Source organism: Gobius niger (genome assembly GCF_951799975.1).
Source record: "Gobius niger genome assembly, chromosome: 1".
Classification (NCBI taxonomy): domain Eukaryota; kingdom Metazoa; phylum Chordata; class Actinopteri; order Gobiiformes; family Gobiidae; genus Gobius; species Gobius niger.
Window position 1 is genome coordinate 67139823 of NC_136852.1, and position 16910 is coordinate 67156732.

At 41.8% G+C, this 16910-nt stretch overlaps 1 protein-coding gene across 4 annotated transcripts in view; it reads left to right on the top strand.

The window, feature by feature from the left end:
- The window catches only part of pde4d (phosphodiesterase 4D, cAMP-specific), a 296018-nt gene that overhangs the window by 200478 nt on the left and 78630 nt on the right, over window positions 1–16910 (top strand). The window lies entirely within an intron of this gene.

A 16910-nucleotide genomic window follows, 5' to 3' on the forward strand; every position in this document is an offset into this window, starting at 1 on the left:
ACATGATTTTTTATTTAGCTGCACATGCCTTGGGTGTAAAATGCTTAGGGGGGGGGAGAAGTGTCTCAGGGCCCCCCCTCTGGCTCCGCCCCTGGCCTTAACGCCCAGGGATCTCCTGGAAGAGCTGGGGTAAGTGTGCGTGGATAGGAAAGTCTAAGGTTGCGTCTGAAAGCATCAAATATGTAGCTTCTTTGTCCTGATCCTATAACTCCTCACCCTTAGGCGCATTGAGTTGCCTTGTGTACGAAATGCGCGGTTTAAATAAACTTTGACGTGGTAAGGTCAACTGTTAGATCACTATGCACTCAGGAACTATAGAGCTTCAAAGCTATTTTCCCAATCTGACCGTCCTTACTCAGGGCAGGGGCAGTGACCATCAGAAAAAACTACATTCCCCGTACAGTATTGGATTACAAAAAACACCCCAACTGCAGCCACTGACTTAATGACTCAAATATGAACCACAATAATGGTTTGAAGCCGCAGAAAACAGACGATGATGAAATAAAAGCAGTTTCAGATTTTCCTTCCACACCTACAGTGTCTGTAAATGAAAGAAAAAGCTCAAACTCATTTAGGCCATATAAGTGCTGATGCGGCTCTTTATAGTGTGACATGTGACAGTGGTGTGGTGACTGTTACATTTATTTGTGTTCACTTTTATAAAGTTTGGCTCGTGCATATTTTATTTGTTTTTTATTAAAGGGATATTTCAGGATTTTTGACATAGGGCCTCATTTGCTAGTTATCCAGAGTGTTGCTGATTTCTGGAGGGTTTTTTTGTAATTCATGCAGTTCTTATGTTTGAAGAGTTGCGTGGCGCTAGGCTAGTGCAAGGCTAGCGCATTTCTATGGTAGACATTTCTATGGTTAGTCTGGCGTTATAAGTGATGCCTCAGGTGCACTGTGGAGTGGGTCAGACTGTTTTTAATGCAGGCTAGCTGATATCGTAGAAATGCGCTAGCCTTGCATTAGCCTAGCGCCACGAAACTCTTCAAACATAAGACCTGCGTGAATTACAAAAAAAAAATCTCCAGAAATCAGCAACACTCTGGATAACTAGGAAATGAGGCCCTATGTCAAAAATCCTGAAATTTCCCTTTAAATGTGCACCTCAATCAACAGTGGTTGCGCATGACTCACTCGAGGGTAAGGTGGGGGGTTGGGTGGTTGGCGGTGCAGTGGCTTATGGGATGGCACAGAGCTCCTAATCGCCGCCAAAGGTCCCTATGCTAAAGTGGGTATGATAGTTAGCATACATGATACTTCTTATCATTTGACGTTAGACTTCTTACCAATCTGCTCGTTTCCGATGTACCCTAAGCATCTACTCAAACTCCTTCCTCCACGACCCAAGCTCAGATAAAGCAGGAACAGATGGATGGGTTTTATTGTGTGATTGGATGAATGGAAATTAAAAAAAGAAAACCAGCCTTATTCAACATTTGTGTTCTGTTTTTTGGGGGTTAGGTCTTTTTCACATGCATTATTTTTGGCTTCAGAGCATCCTTGACAACACTGGCATGTTTGTTTATGCTAATATTTTTTGCAAAAGTTGAGTTGTTTTATTGATCTAGCAACACATGGCTTGATCATGTTTTCAAGAGAGGCACATTCTACGATCTGAAAACAACCAGTCGGCTTGTAGTGCACACAGGCGTCTCATTCTATTGAAATGGCTGTCTCTTTTCAATTTGGTTCCGTGGCTGTCCCAGGTTGATGTTAATGCCGCAGCTGTGATCCGATCCGATCAATCTGCTGTTAGTCCGTGGCACACAACGTGAAGATGGACAGATCGATAGCAAGACGAGCGAGGACAGGCGCATATTGCAGGCGGGGGAATGACTCTGCTTTGTAATAATGGCGTAGATGAAGATGGAAGGCTCCTTTGGGGGGATATAGGGGAGAGGTGCTGGGCCTCTGTGACATGCATGTAGAGATTTACTTTTCTCAGAATTGGTTGGAAACGGTTGCTTTTATTTGCCTTGAATCTCACATACCCTACTTTTACAACGGAAACGTATTTGCTTTTAGTTGAGGGCATTGTACTTGCTTAGCCAAAGGTTAAGGTGAGACGCAGCTTTTGAAAACATCGATTTTTCTCACAGTCGTCAATTTTGAGATCTTTGCTAGTTTATCTCAGAGTAGAAAAAACACCAAACTCATCCTGTGATGCTTATTTTGTCTCCTAGCTGCAGCACACATATACTAATTCCCAAATAGTGACATGTTTGGTATCTATGTGAAGCAAAACAAAACATTTTAAACCTGACTCTATCCATTATTTAGATTTTGTCAATGAAATGATATGCAAGATTGGACTTCAAATCGATAGCACTGACATACTTGCCGACTCCCGATTCACGTGGGAGACTCCCGATTTCTAACCCTATCTCCCGCGGTGCTCCCGATTTTACAGTGAAGGAAACAAGTAAGATTGTGGGGGATATATTTGTATTATCTGGCAACCCTATCCTTTAGAATAATCACTCCTTTGCCTCTCTGTCGGCGCTCTACTCAGTGCTGGCAGCATAGCTATACATTTAGACTCACCACAGCCGCTGTTGGAGACAGCCCTCACACCATATTTGACAAAATTATATAGGCCTCTATTTAAAAAAAAAAAAAAAAAAAACGCTTATAGGCCTGTGTTGACCTTACAATCATTAGATGATAACATGTAAATTCTTATTGATGCATATAATATTGTCTGTTCCTATTTTGCAAAAGTATTTTGATTTAATCACAAAAAAAAATTAAATATAGCTTATTTTCCATAGATTTTTTGACCCTTTGTCCTCACTTTTGAGCTCAAGTTTCCGACTTTTCATTCTTGTAGAAGGTGTATACAGTAGGTCTCCCTAATTCTGGTGCTCTTTTCAACAATTAAAACTGCTCATTATTTTCTTTGTCCTCTATGGTAAACAGAATAATAGCTATGGAATATATAAAAAAAAACAATATTTCCAGCACCTTTATCGGGTATATAAAAAGTAAAAAATGACAACAATAATACACACACCTGGCCCGATACACCGATGAGAAAACATCTCCCTATTTTTCACAACCCAATGTTGGCAAGTATGAGCTGAGCACTGAATAAAATGTTTTCCCTATTCACCTTTAACGTCTCCCCTGAAAAGTCTGAATAACACTGTGTCCCATCAGTTAACATTACGTACGTCAAGGTCTAACCTGGAGAAGACCTTTCTTTAGCCGGCAGATGTTATCAGAGATCGCGTTCCGGAAAAAACCCACAATGAATTCTCTGTGGACCCCTCATTAAAAACTCATGCGGCAGCGGTAATCAAAGTGCTGCTAAAAACAATAGGATCTGCAGACGTGGCCTGAACAGTTATACGTCACTGCAGCCTTATGTTTGGGTGTGTCTGAGCGAGAGAGGTCAGCAGAGGCAGTGGACCTAAACTTTTCGACACGTACAGATTAGCAAAAAATGTAGGTGAGGTGACTGCTGAAACCTGTAGTGGAGATCAAATAGAAGCACTTGCTGATAAAAGTTGTGCTTATTTACTTATCTTATAAGCCTTAAGATGTGTCTCGTGATTACAGTGGACATAGATACAGACGGCATCGCGTCATAGAAGGGGGCGTGGCCTCGCCAACGGGGAAAATATAATCTTTTTGGAAACACTATTTTTCACTCTTTTTAGCCATTTTCTGGTGGAATATGAACTTATTTAGCACATACGAATAAAGTCAAGTCTAAATCGGACACACATGGATATTTTCTCACAGCAGATTGTTCAGTGGAAGTGAAAAAACGTCAGTCGTAGATAGCGCTAGCCAGCCTTTAGCATTAGCACAATGCTAACATGATGGTTCATGTTAGCATTCTCCGTGTTTTATGTATTTATGGGCTGTTGAACCACTTTGCTCCTCTCCATGTCTTTGTATCTTTATTTCATAGAAAACTACCAAAGTGTTTTTTAAATAATTAGAGAAAGTTTAGATTTTTCTCCAAATTGTTTTCCCCCTTACCTGTTTTCAAACATGACCATGTATGGCCAATGTATCTATAGCATGCATATTGGTTTACTTTCAAAAATATGAAACAAAGAAATCACATTAAGGAGACAAAGACTGGGCTGATCAGGATTTCGAATATGCTTGAAGCGCCCTCTGCAGGCTGTAGTGTTTATAAAACAACCTGTCAGCAACAGCATGCTATCAACGGCGTCGTGATGAACTATCTTTAAAGGGAGAACTGCTCAGAACCGGTCGGAACAGGTGGATAATGGGGCTTTAAAAATGTTGAGGACCGTTTGGTTTTCCCTCTATGATGCAACAAATTACAGGAAATACGGATCCAAGTGTTTCAGCAGTGTCAGGACTATGTTCCATTCAGCTTAAACACTCCCGAGAAACTCCAGGACACAGCAGATTTAGTTCAATAAAGTTTACTGGGAATCTTGTAAAACCGTAACACAGTAACAAAAAAATGTCTATATTATGATCAAACAGAGAAAACATGGTACCTAAATAAATAATGTACATATTTGCTATCTTAGCTCAGCAGATAAAACACAAACGAGTCAACGCTAACTAGCCTAGCACAAACCAATTAGCTTGTTAGACGTCTCAAAATTGTCACACAAATCAAAATTGAATGATAAGCTAATGCTACACGATGACAAATACTTACAGACGATGCCTTAGCAAAAAAAGGGAAAAGAAAAGTGGTCAAAGAGGAGCAGATATGTCTGAAGCTAATCGCTACATAGCCATTGTACTTCCTGTTTCCCATCATGCATTGCTACTATGTTTACAAAGCAGACACGCAGGAACAACTAAAGTGAACACGATGCGACTGACGCAAAATACAAATGATACAGTAATGGTAGAAAACAAAACAAAAAGGTCAGTGGTTCAAGCTTGATGCTGTCGTCAAAAAGTATAATAAAAAGTAAATGTTTCTAAATTATTACAGATATTCTTTACACTTACATGGATTCAAACAGACCGGTGAAATCTATAATTCTGTAGTGAAGCTTAAGACATGCTTATACTTGTGTTATTGTGTGCTTGTGGCTTATCAGGTAATACTGTCTGGCAGGTTAATGTGAAAACAATTAAATGAAGAAAAGAAAAGTGAAGGATTGTGGCCCCGCCCTATTTCAAAATACGACGGCTCAAGCTCCCGACATGCTTGGTTAGTCAGTGTGAGGTTAATTATCCTGGGGCACTCCTGAACAACGCTAAAGGATAAAGGCTTTTTGATGACGATTTCACCAAGCTTTTGTGGAAGATAATTACAAATAACACATTGTTTAGCTTTTAACTTGGTCACAATGTTCCCACATAATGTTCCCACACTTTTGTTTAGCTCACACACTTTTTTTTGTAGGCTAATGCTGTTAACTTTGGTTGTTTCTTCTTCTACTGCAAAAGCGAGAACCAATCTGAATATCCCGGATTTTGTTAATCATACAAAGAATCCAAAGGTGTCCTCTTAAAGGGGCTAGATGCAAGTTGGCCATTTTCATGCTCACTACTGCCACCTCAGGTCATATGTGTAGCTGCACCTTCTATATTAAGCTTGTGCATGACGGCAATTCGGACCCGAAGTAACACCTTTTTGAGTGACAGTGCAGGATTTTAGAGGCAGGTGTGGTGAACAGGTCTGGGCTCATTCTACAACATGTAGGGGGAGGAAAATGCATAATTTTAACATGTTTAAACTCTGTATAGTCCCTTTAAACATCCATAAAGTATCATCTGACCTGTTCTGCATTGTGTTTATCGCTGCACCATTCATTTGTTAGCTGTTATCTTGTTTTAATCATATGCGATACCCCCCCGCTCCAAGCAGCATACACAAGATCCTTAAAAGAGCAGTTGTTACTCATCAAATGGATTTTCCATGCGCATTATTTTCAAAAATGTTTCAAAGCTGAAATGCCCTAGAGCAAGTTTAAAACCCACAATTATGCATAATATGTTCATTTTTGTACGACTTCCAACAAAATAAGCAATAAAATCCCGTGCACTCTCATTTTCAAACACTATGAGGCTGGAGACGTCCCGGGAGGACCCTGGCGGTGACGGGGATGGTGATTAGGATTGCCCCTATGACGTCTGCGTTTTGTGGAAGAGATTAGCCGGGCTTATGCGCTGAGAAGGGAGTCCCCATAGAGGCAGCGCTTAGTAACATGGAGCCGCCGCACTCGAGGCAGCTGCACGCCGTCGGCATAACAAGACTGTATCATAAATCCATCGTAATACCCCACGGGAGACCTCGGAGGGCAGGGCAAGGTGAGCCGCTGACGTGCAGGGCTGTGTTTGCGCTTACTGGAACGTGTTGCTCTGTTTGTTAGCTTTGGCTCAGTTTTCCCAGTGGGGCAATTCCACTAATGTACTGTATATATGGGCACTCGGGCATGAGACACTGAATATATTGTAATGATGCTATTGGATATTCCTTTTGACTGTTTTTTGTAGTTTTAAATGGCTACTTTTTTCATGATGTGGTCTATGGAAGGGATAATGCAGTCCAGTTATTTCTGATAATGGACACCTCGGCAGTTTTGGGAAAGTTCATTTTCTACATGAACTAGTTCAAAGTTCAGTTCACAGATTTCAAAATGAACTAGTTCGTTTTTCTGCAAGCTATTATTCAGGCATGAAAACAGATCAGGGGTGAAAAAGGTGCGAAGTATATTTCCCCTCTCAGGGAAATATTTTTTAAATTCCATATCTTAAAGCAACAATCTGATGTATTTTGAGATGCATTTTTGCCAACCTTGGTAGAGCTGGAGAAAGTTGACTTCAGCCATGAGTCAAAAATATTATGGCCTCCTCACTTAGTGTTATGCAGCTATTTCATGTCAGCCTGTCACTGTTTTATGAGTGGATTTTGGTTTAATTGGTAAATTCTTAGTGGAAAGTGAAGCTACAAATATTCAATTGCATTTGTGTCAAGTTGGTAAATTAATCATGTGAATAAGATTGTTTTAGGAGCTAATTTGTAGTTAAAAAACTCCACATTGTGGCTTTATGCAAATGAGTGGCACCGCGGAGCAGACAGGAGTTTGGAGCGACACACGTTACACAAGGGAAACTCGCTTCGTAGCCTCACTCTGTAGCTGCTCGCAGGCGCCGTGCGGACCCGCTGGTTACCGGTGTGCCAGGGCATGTGCCAGGGCCATAAACAGCAGAGTTCACCGCCACAGAACTGGACACAGTCGGGCCATTGGCGCGGGGGCGGAGCTTATTGAATGCCGATTGTAACAAGTGAATTTCTCCGTTGTGAGATCAATAAAGGATTATCTTATCTTATCTTATCTAGCACGAGCTACACCGTGAACCCGCCAGATTTTAGAGCCGCTGGTAAACTCTGACGGCGCGGCCGGGTTTTTAAAGTATATTCACTGATCCGCGGTCTTAAATCACAGATATAAGAAATCTGGCACCATATTGAACGAACGTAAATAGAACGGGAATGCCGTTCACAGACACCAGAATGAACGCGTTCATGGTTTCGTTCATCAGGCAGTAACACTGTGTGTTCAGTTCACGTTCGCCCAAAATATGAACGTGTTCAGGTACATCACTGCACCTCAGAGTGCATTATCCCGCTTATACCATGGTCCCGCCAACTGAAACTGTTCATTGGAGCCTGCCTATTTTTTTGTTGTGTTCTGTTGAGTTAGAAGAGAATAGAATAGAAAAAACTTTATTGTCTACCATGCACAATGATAGCATAAATTTGCCTTTGGCTTGCTCATACATTCTAATACATTTGCCCAGCAATGTACATAATAAAATCAGTTCATTATAAAATCAGTTCACTGCAGACACAGTAGCAGCAGGTACACTTCATTAAGGAAAGGAAAAAGGAACAGACTGGCTGAACAACATTAATACTTACAACTTATTCAGCTCCTTAGTTATTTCACTTTTTAATCAGTTTTACCTGAAAGTAGTTCCAGCTCAGTTGTTTACTATGGAAACAGCTGCAGTGGAGTGACATAGAACGTGATTTAACTTTAATGGACACCTTCCGGCCAATCAGAATCGAGTATTCACCAAGACCATGGTATAAATTATATTTAATTACATTTAACTTTACTCTGCTTCCTCAACTGAAGCATACTAGAAGTTTTTTTCCCTTTGTGTCCCTTTTTGCTGACATTCCCACGAGTCTTTGTTGGAAAAATTGGAGGAGCCTACAATATAACTCTTCTCTCTCTGTTAGATTAGTTTAAATACATCCAGCTGCTAAACATGTGTTGGTTGCTTATGAAGCCTCTGGAGGTGAGAAGCAATCCAGTACAGATGACTAGCATGTTTGATTCAGCTAGTGTTTTCATATATAAATATCCTTGTGCAGCACATCTTTGACTATACGCATTGCTGAGGTGTCCAAAAGGCGTTTATTTTCCTTGCGTTGTATACATTGCAGAACTGCATACAAACATTTGTTTCACTGTGCAAACTCGGTCACCCTCTTGCTGGAAGAACTGGAGTATCCTGAAGAGCAGATTCTTGCATTGCCTGGAGTGCAGTAGCACCAGCTCAGCAGGCAGTGGAGACGACAGGCCATTTGTGATAAGCGTCCACATACTGAGATATGGTTTTACCTTAGATGAGTTGATGTGTAACTGTCTGGTCTTGGTGCGTGCGCTCAGTCACGCAAATGACGTTAGTATTTAGCCTCTCCCAGCAAAGGTTTAGCTCCAAACTGGGGTGAAGTTACTTTACTTTAATCTTTATTGAAGGGACAATGTACAGAGACATTAAGCTCAAAGAGACAGAGATGCACTGCACCAGATTAGCTGAATAGCTAGTTTTAGCTAGTCCCTGGTAACATCAAAATAAATAACACTATACAACACGACCATTCATTCTTCTAACATACAATCACATCGTCAGCCACATACACTTTATCAATCACACTGCATATCATTCTGCATAAATCCAATCGCCATTCCTATTTACAGGCATAGTAAAATACAAATAATTCAATGCTGCCCCCAGTGGTTCACAATGAATAAGCAAAAGCTACATTTTGTCATAGAATAATGACCTAAAACCAGCCCCTGTCAGTGGCAGGTTTGGCCTCTCAGCAGCCACTTTTTCAATTCCCTCGGTAAAAGTACTGTAACTTGTTTGATTTTTTAATTCATTTGGGAGATTAGAAGTTAGAAGCTACCAAGCTGTTGCACGTTTTCCCTATTTAAATACGTGAAACGTTACACGATCCAAGTCTGGTTAAACAAAATTAAACATGTCGATTTTCTAAGCAGATTAAACGGGGCACTATATTGTAAGGCGGAATAACACCTGGAGTACTTCGAAGTCCCCACAGTAATATCGTCTGTATTAACATAGGGGAAACGTGGAACAGCTTGGTAGCCTCTAACACAGGGGTGTCAAACTCATTTTGGGTCGCGGGCTGAAATTAAGCTCCCACGGTGGGTCGCGGGCCGCATATGTTAGAGAAAATTTTCCCAATAAATGAATAATAATAAACTGTGATTTGGTCAAAGCCCCAATTTAACTGTAGCTTCATTAAACTTGTATTGCACTTTACAAGCCGTATACGGGCCGCATGTTTGACACCCCTGCTCTAACATCACCCCAGTTGGAGCTATACCGTGGCTGGGAGAGGCTAAATGCTAACAACATTTGCATGACTGAGTGCACGCGTAAAGAACAGACTGGTACGAATCAACTCCTCTCAGCTCAGGTAGGAATATATCTCATTATGTAAAAACAGTGGCCCATTCCTCTAACAATTTGTATTTTTTCCACTTTCCATCGAAGAAACTTTGTCGATTCTGAACTTCAGAGCTTCGTGGACGCATGGAGAACACAAAGCAATCCGGACAACTGCTTTGCGCTACTCTTTTGAAGCAATAACATAACATAACATGTGTGCCTTCTTTTCTCCAACAATACCACTGCATAGAAAAGTGGAAGGAGCAAAAGTTCGGGCCAGCCAGAGCGTAATGTAAACGACTTGCAGAGCCACACAGATCCTTTATGAATGGCCGTGCTCTGTTGCCTATAAGCCTGAGAAACACTGACGCCTGTGCTGCTCCCGTATACGTACGCAGTGGGACAGATTAACCTGGATTACCTGCACCGCTGTACGGGCCCCCCCCCCCCCTCCCCCGTGGGCGCACTACCTCTCCTCCTCAGCACTCTTCCCTGTGTAGTGAATGATGTCACGGGGGATTACGCTGACATCACCGGGGAGGGCAGCCAACGTAAACCTCTTACAGGAGCAGACATGCGGCGGTGAGCGTGTCAAATTCAGCCTGGGCTCCGTCACTCTCTCTCTCTCTCTCTCTCTCTCTCTCTCTCGCGCGCTCTCTCTCTCTCTCTCTCTCTCTCTCTCTCTCTCTCTCTCTCTCTCTCTCTCTCTCCCCTCCTCATTATCTCATCAGCGGCGCGAGTGGAAAAGCGCTAACACGGTCACTTTGAAATGTGCTTATCTTCAAGTGGACGGTACAGCGCTACAGCCGGCGCGAGAGCGGAGCTGAATTCGTTTTCGGGGTCGAGTAATCGTCACGGAAGTTCTCGGCGCTTTGTAGAACTTTGTGAGATTGACGGTCACAAAGGCTCAGTCTGAGGCCGTTTTTTGAGTGTAATTGCAGAGCAAATGTAAAGCGTGTGGAGAGGCATTATGCAAATTGTCACCTCTTGACACCGAGGCTGGTGTGCCATCCTGTGCTGTGACTTTGGGATCATGTAGGGCTGTTTGCTGACAGGCCAGTTATTTTCTTTGTCAGTAGACGGAAGGCCGAGTCTGCCCACCGTGACCACAATGACCACTTTCTACTGATTTTGTGGATCAAAGCTGGGTCTGGGGAACCTCCTCTTATAAGAAGTGGCAGTAGTACATTTGGAGTACTTGAAAAGGTGTTTAGATCACTGTTGAGAGTCATTATTTTTCTCAAAATCATCTTGGAGGCGAGGTCCATTCTACTGCAATCATTCTTTACCGTTTAAAGCTGCATTATGCAACTTTTTTATGTGGAATAAAAGAGTTGTTATTTTGTAAGTAGTGGTGGTCATGGTGGTCTGATCAACTCTCCAGGATCAATTGTTTTGTCGGTTTTCTGGTGAGAGGCTCCGTCAGCAGTGAAAACCTTCCAAACAATTGATCCTAGAGACCACAGTGATGGAAAGTAAGCTAGGCGCCAGGCTGACCAATCGCTGGGTCCCTACAGGGTCAGATATCAACCTTTTCTTTCACATAAATTGTAATGCACCAGTTACTTTACTTAAATCTTTATTGAAGGGACAATGTACAGAGACATTAAGCACAAAGAGTCAGAGATGTACTGCACATGATTATAGCTGAATAGCTAGTTTCTATCCGCAGTCCCTGGTAACATCAAAATAAATAACACTATACACATGACCACTATACAGCATGACCATTCATTCTTCCGTTTAAAGCTGCATAATGCAACTTTTTATGTGGAATAAAAGAGTTGTTATTTGTAAGTAGTGGTGGTCATGGTGGTCTGATCAACTCTCCAGGATCAATTGTTTTGTAAGTTTTCTGGTGAGAGGCTCCGTCAGCAATGAAAACCTTCCAAACAATTGATCCTAGAGACCACAGTGATGGAAAGTAAGCTAGGCTCGCTGGGTCTCTACAGGGTCAGATATCAACCTTTTCTTTCACATAAATTGTAATGCACCTTTAAGTAAACAGTTGGAGTTCATTATTTAATACCATGCTTTATTGTAAATGCCTTCACTGCAAAAAGTAATCTTGAACTCATTTTCTTGAAAGAAGTCATTTTGTCCTTGATTCGAGAGTCTAATTTCAAGAGATCTGTTCATGAAGAAATGCACTCAAAACTAGATGCAAAAAAAAGAACTTCATTTACTTGACATAAAGCTGTTGTAGTTGTTTCATCTTAATTTAAGTGTTCTAGTGCACCGGTAAAAAATGTCATGTTGACTGCACTGAAAGAGAATGCTGTCCTTTACAATGCTTCAATGCTGTTTGGTAACATACCTACACTGTGTTAAAGCCGCAGTGTTACATATCATCCCAAATCCACCTTTTTGAGCTTTGAACCATGTTATAACATTGTCCCCTCGTTTACCTGTGGCAGTTTTGACGTAATCCGGTTTAATCAAGCTGTTTTTAAGCCCCATGTTGCATGAAATGTCCACTTAACCTCTAACCCCCCCACCTTCACCGAGTGTATTACTCCAGTTCAGCTTTACCCAAATCTAAAGGTTTCTCTGCTGTAGGTTATAGTCCAGTGTGACGACTCATTTGAAAGCTAAGACCTACAAAACTGATGTGTTTGTTACACTTTTGTCGCTCTGTTGTCACTTTTTGGTCGCATTTTTCTGGCTTTTTTGCTGCGTTGTTTTCATACTTGTTTTTGTCTCTATTTTGACGCTTTTTTTCCGAGAAGCTTTTACATTTGGTGCAGCCAAACAGGAGAAAATGTGCTCGGTTCAGGTGGGGGTAGGGCTGCCACGATTATTACTATAACGGCTTAACATTCGATAAACAACAGATAAACGATATATTTTTGGGCTCGATATTTATCGTCTGTTCATTGATGAGCATTTCCCCCCTAATTGAGTTCCATTATATTTCATGTTTATTGCAGCTTGTGTGGCATTATAGGATGTGCACTTTTAGAACAGAGATTTACTGTCATTTTTATGCCTGAGAGTTGGCAGTATCGTGTATCGTTTGAGTCAATAATATCGTTTATCGCGATGCTTTCCTGCCTCAATACATCAAACTTCAAATTTGTTATCAGGCCTAGGTGGGGGTTAAGAGTTTAAAAGCACTTGTTGGCCTGCAGACTCTGTTACACGGGACAGCACAGAGAGTGAGGGGGTGAAGAGTGGGCTCGAACCCAAAGCACCGGGGACAGAACAGTCGGACTTAAACCACCAGACAGATTGCGAGATTTCTACTGGCAATCTCACTCATGCCATTTGTGCTTTCTACCAGCACAGCAGCTCTTCATCAACCACATATTTACTTCGCCCGACAGTTCTTGCCTCCTCTGCGCTCAGCCTGACCACTTTTATTTACCAAACGCCTTTTCAGATTAGCGCCTAACTCTGATCACGTTTGGCTGGCCGCTTCGACATTTTTTTTTTCCGCTCGGAATTCCAACACCAAACCCCATGATCCGGGATTACGCGCACAGCCGCTTTTCACGTTCGAGCTTGGGCCGGCATCCATCATTCGCCGCGGCTGATTTATTCCACAATACGCCTGCCCCCATTCATTATGCTTTAGCAATTAACGTTTGCCTCTCCGCTCGTGTCCGCGGGGAGTGGCAATCGATGCAGATTAGCCCGTTAACACTGGTCATTTATCACGTACAAGGCTCCCAGGCGTCATGGGGATTTTTTTTTTTTTTTTTTTTTGGGACGCGCGCAGAAATGAATGAGAAATGACAGGGGGATGTTTAAACGTTGTGTTTCAATGCATTTTTAATCATAGGTTGCAGCCGGATTACCCTCTTTGCGCTTGAAAGCCAGAACCAGAACAGAAAAGAGAGAGAGCTGGTTCAGTAATACGTTTTTAGTTGAAGTCCAAGACATTTTTAGCTTTTCTAAAACATTCCTGATTCTTCATGAGGATGAGTTTAATTTTTACAACTGGAGGCTAATTCTTGTTTGTGCTACTGTTGAGTTTACAATCGCTAAAAATATAAATGAACAAACTGGCTCATTATGATGTATATGAACCATCTTGTTATATGTCGATTTGTGAGTAATCCTATATAGTCGGCCTCCTGATGAGCTCAAGTCACTTTGTTCCACGTGCTGATGTCATGAGGTGGCGCCTTCCATGTAAGCTTCACCTGATGCTTTCAGCGCCATAGTGGCAGTAGTGAAGTTATGCCGAGTGTTTTTACTTTGCGATAAAAGAATTGAGCTTAGCAAGATTTCCACCAGGGGACAATAAAGTCTAAAGTCTAACACCGAGATTCCTAATGAGGATGAGTTGAGGAAAGGAGATGTGAGGAAGGTGTTTGGCCTCAGAGAGACTTTTTTGGGAAATGCCGCCACGCTGCTAAGAATATCTTGGGAAGATTCACAGATTACTCAAAGATGCGCTAGTAGGTCGAAACACAGCTTCAGATATTTATTTATTTATTGTCATTTAATGACAAATTGTATAAATGATATGACTTTTAATTGGCAATTTGAACAAATTGTTCGTCACTGCCTCCATTTTGGCTCAAATATAGCGTAAAGGAACAGGCCACCATTTTTCCATTCTGAGATATGTTCTTACCTGAGCTTAGACGAGTTGATACATACCTGTCTGGTCTTTGTAAGTGCCCGTGGAAGAGCTTGGTCTCTTCTAACTTCACCCCGTTTGGAGCTATAGGAATATACTGGGAGAGGCCAAATGCTAACAACATCTTTGGTCGTCGTGCGTGACTGAGCGCATGCACAAAGACCAGACAGGTACGCATCAACTCGTCTAAGCTCAGGTAAGAACATATCTCAGTATGGAAAAACGGTGGCCTGTTCCTTTAATATTTACAGGAAGTCTCAAAAACACTTAGGTGCTAACTTGCAAGCACTACTTAAAGTAAGCACATGATATTTCATCGCATGCTGCACCTGATTTATCATGAGAAACCATTTTTCTACACTTGATATATAAAAGAGTTTATCTGTGGTCTTTATCTATTTTGCATGTGTGCAAACTCTTACTGTTTTTCCAATCAAAGCCCAAAAGAGTCTTATCAGAGACATTAAAGAGCCGCATGTGGCTCCTGAGACAGTGGTTGCCGACCCCTGGCCAAGCCCATTGTGACAGATCTGCCCATTGACATTAGCCACTAGTAATCATGTAATAGTATTTTAGCCGTTGCGAGGCGAAACCATTGCCCTGTTTATTTTGTTTGTTGTCACTTTCCCTTCCGCTCTACATGCTAACAAATAATGCATTACCTGCGCTTCATGTTGTGACTGTCTCCTCGCGTCTTTCGGGCCCCTAGCGCGCTGTTGTTGTCATTGAAAGCCCCTGCAGCTAGCATCTGTCACGCTTCTACGGACCCTTTTCATTTTTCTCCTTTCATTTTTTTGAGAGGCCCCTGCTCTGTTCCAGTGCACCGGCTTTTCTGTGAGCCAGACAATGGCCCAGGCACTCTCATTTCAACACAGGTAAAATTGTGCATGTGAATTCTCCTCTCCCCTCAGCACTTCTATTCATATAGTCGCAGCAATGCACTGTCCAAAATGGGCTAGGGTTGCTCTTTGCTTCCCTTCTCTCTCTCTCTGGTGGATACAAGAATTTTATAATACCGGTTTTGTGGCTTTCAATCATGTCATTGTTCACTCGTTAAAAACATGCCTGTATTATGCTTTTTTTATGCATGTTTAAGTCATTCTGTTTGGTCGTTTCCTCTTCTAATGTTGAGGCTCTTCATTTTGTATTTCCTGGATTTTGTCAGCCAGACCAGCCAGACCACAAATCTTTAGCTAATGTGGCGGCTTACACAGCTTAATAAAAATCACAGCAAAAGCAATAAGAGAAACACCAAACTTAGTTAATTCCAGACAAGAGAAGTGGTAATGTTTGTTCTGAATGATACAGATTGAAGAGAGTCTTATTTTAATCTTCATTAATCTTAGTCTTAAAGCAGTACGAAGTAACTCTTGCCCCTAGTGGCCATAAGCACAACTGCAGGTGGCATAGCAAGTTGTGATTTTTTTTCTCATTAATTGTCTGTGAGAGTAAATACTACGCTGGCGAAGAGAAAGATCCAATTGCACAATGGAAATGTTTTTTTTTCACTCAAACTTGGCTGTAAATACTGTTTAAAGTGGCGCTAGCCCGCTGTTAGCTTTGCCCGTTAGCATGTTAGCTTCTTCTTCGTGATTCTATTCGTGTGTATTGGTTGCTCTGGTCCGGTGGCAGTCAAGTTGCAGTTGTGTTTTTTTCTGGCCAGAGACACCAGGGGAAGATGAAAGACCCTCCAATCATCCCATTAACACTTGTATTACCCCCAGAGGGACTACGGAAAGGATTTATTAATGTAAACAGGTTACTTAGTACTGCTTTAATTATCTGTGACTCACTGGATCAATACAAATACAGGGTAGGACCTTGTTTCATCCACTATGGAGTGTCCGAAAACCTATGTCGGATGAGTTCTCAGCAGTTCTGCACTCAAACTGTGTTTTAGACCCTGTCATCAATTTGTTAGCATGCCATTATTTTAAAAAGAGTGCTTGTATAATCGTTTAAGTACGACTTCCCCTGCAGTCTCCACTCCATAGTCACAATAAGATGCAAGCCGACTCTGTCCTTGCTGATAAAGTGTATCTTCCATGCGCACACATTATTTTAAGTTATAAAAAGGATAAACATGAATGCTGTGGTGCCCAACAGCAGGATTTTGAGCCACAATTAACATATAGGAAGTCTACTTTATTGTTATTGTTGCTTTAAAGCAATGTGTAGCAGGTCGAAACATTAGAATTGTTTATCTTTATCGCACAAACTCATCCTACTCTGACGTCTTTTCTCTCTTTTTTTTTTTCTCCAAACGCAATCTGCTTCCCTGCCCTTAGCGACTGAACTTTGATTGGCCGTGACAGCCGTACCTGCCAGGTCGCCATGGTAACCCCATCATAAACAGGGGTTGAAGCAGACGGGACCATAGGGAGACGAGGGAGAGGGCAAGCGAGAAGAGACACCATTGGTCATTGATATAAATAACAGCTGTCTGCTATTAGCGCTGCCAACAAATCACCTTAGGCTATGGTCGAGTTTTTACGCTTCACAATTGTATGGTTGCCATGGTAAAGGTTCAAAAAGACAGGGTTTAGCCACGTTACTGATTCACTGAAGCTCTCATATGGAGTTACTGATTGTGCGGTCCAATACGATATTCCATGATGTGAGTTGGCGCCTCATCCGC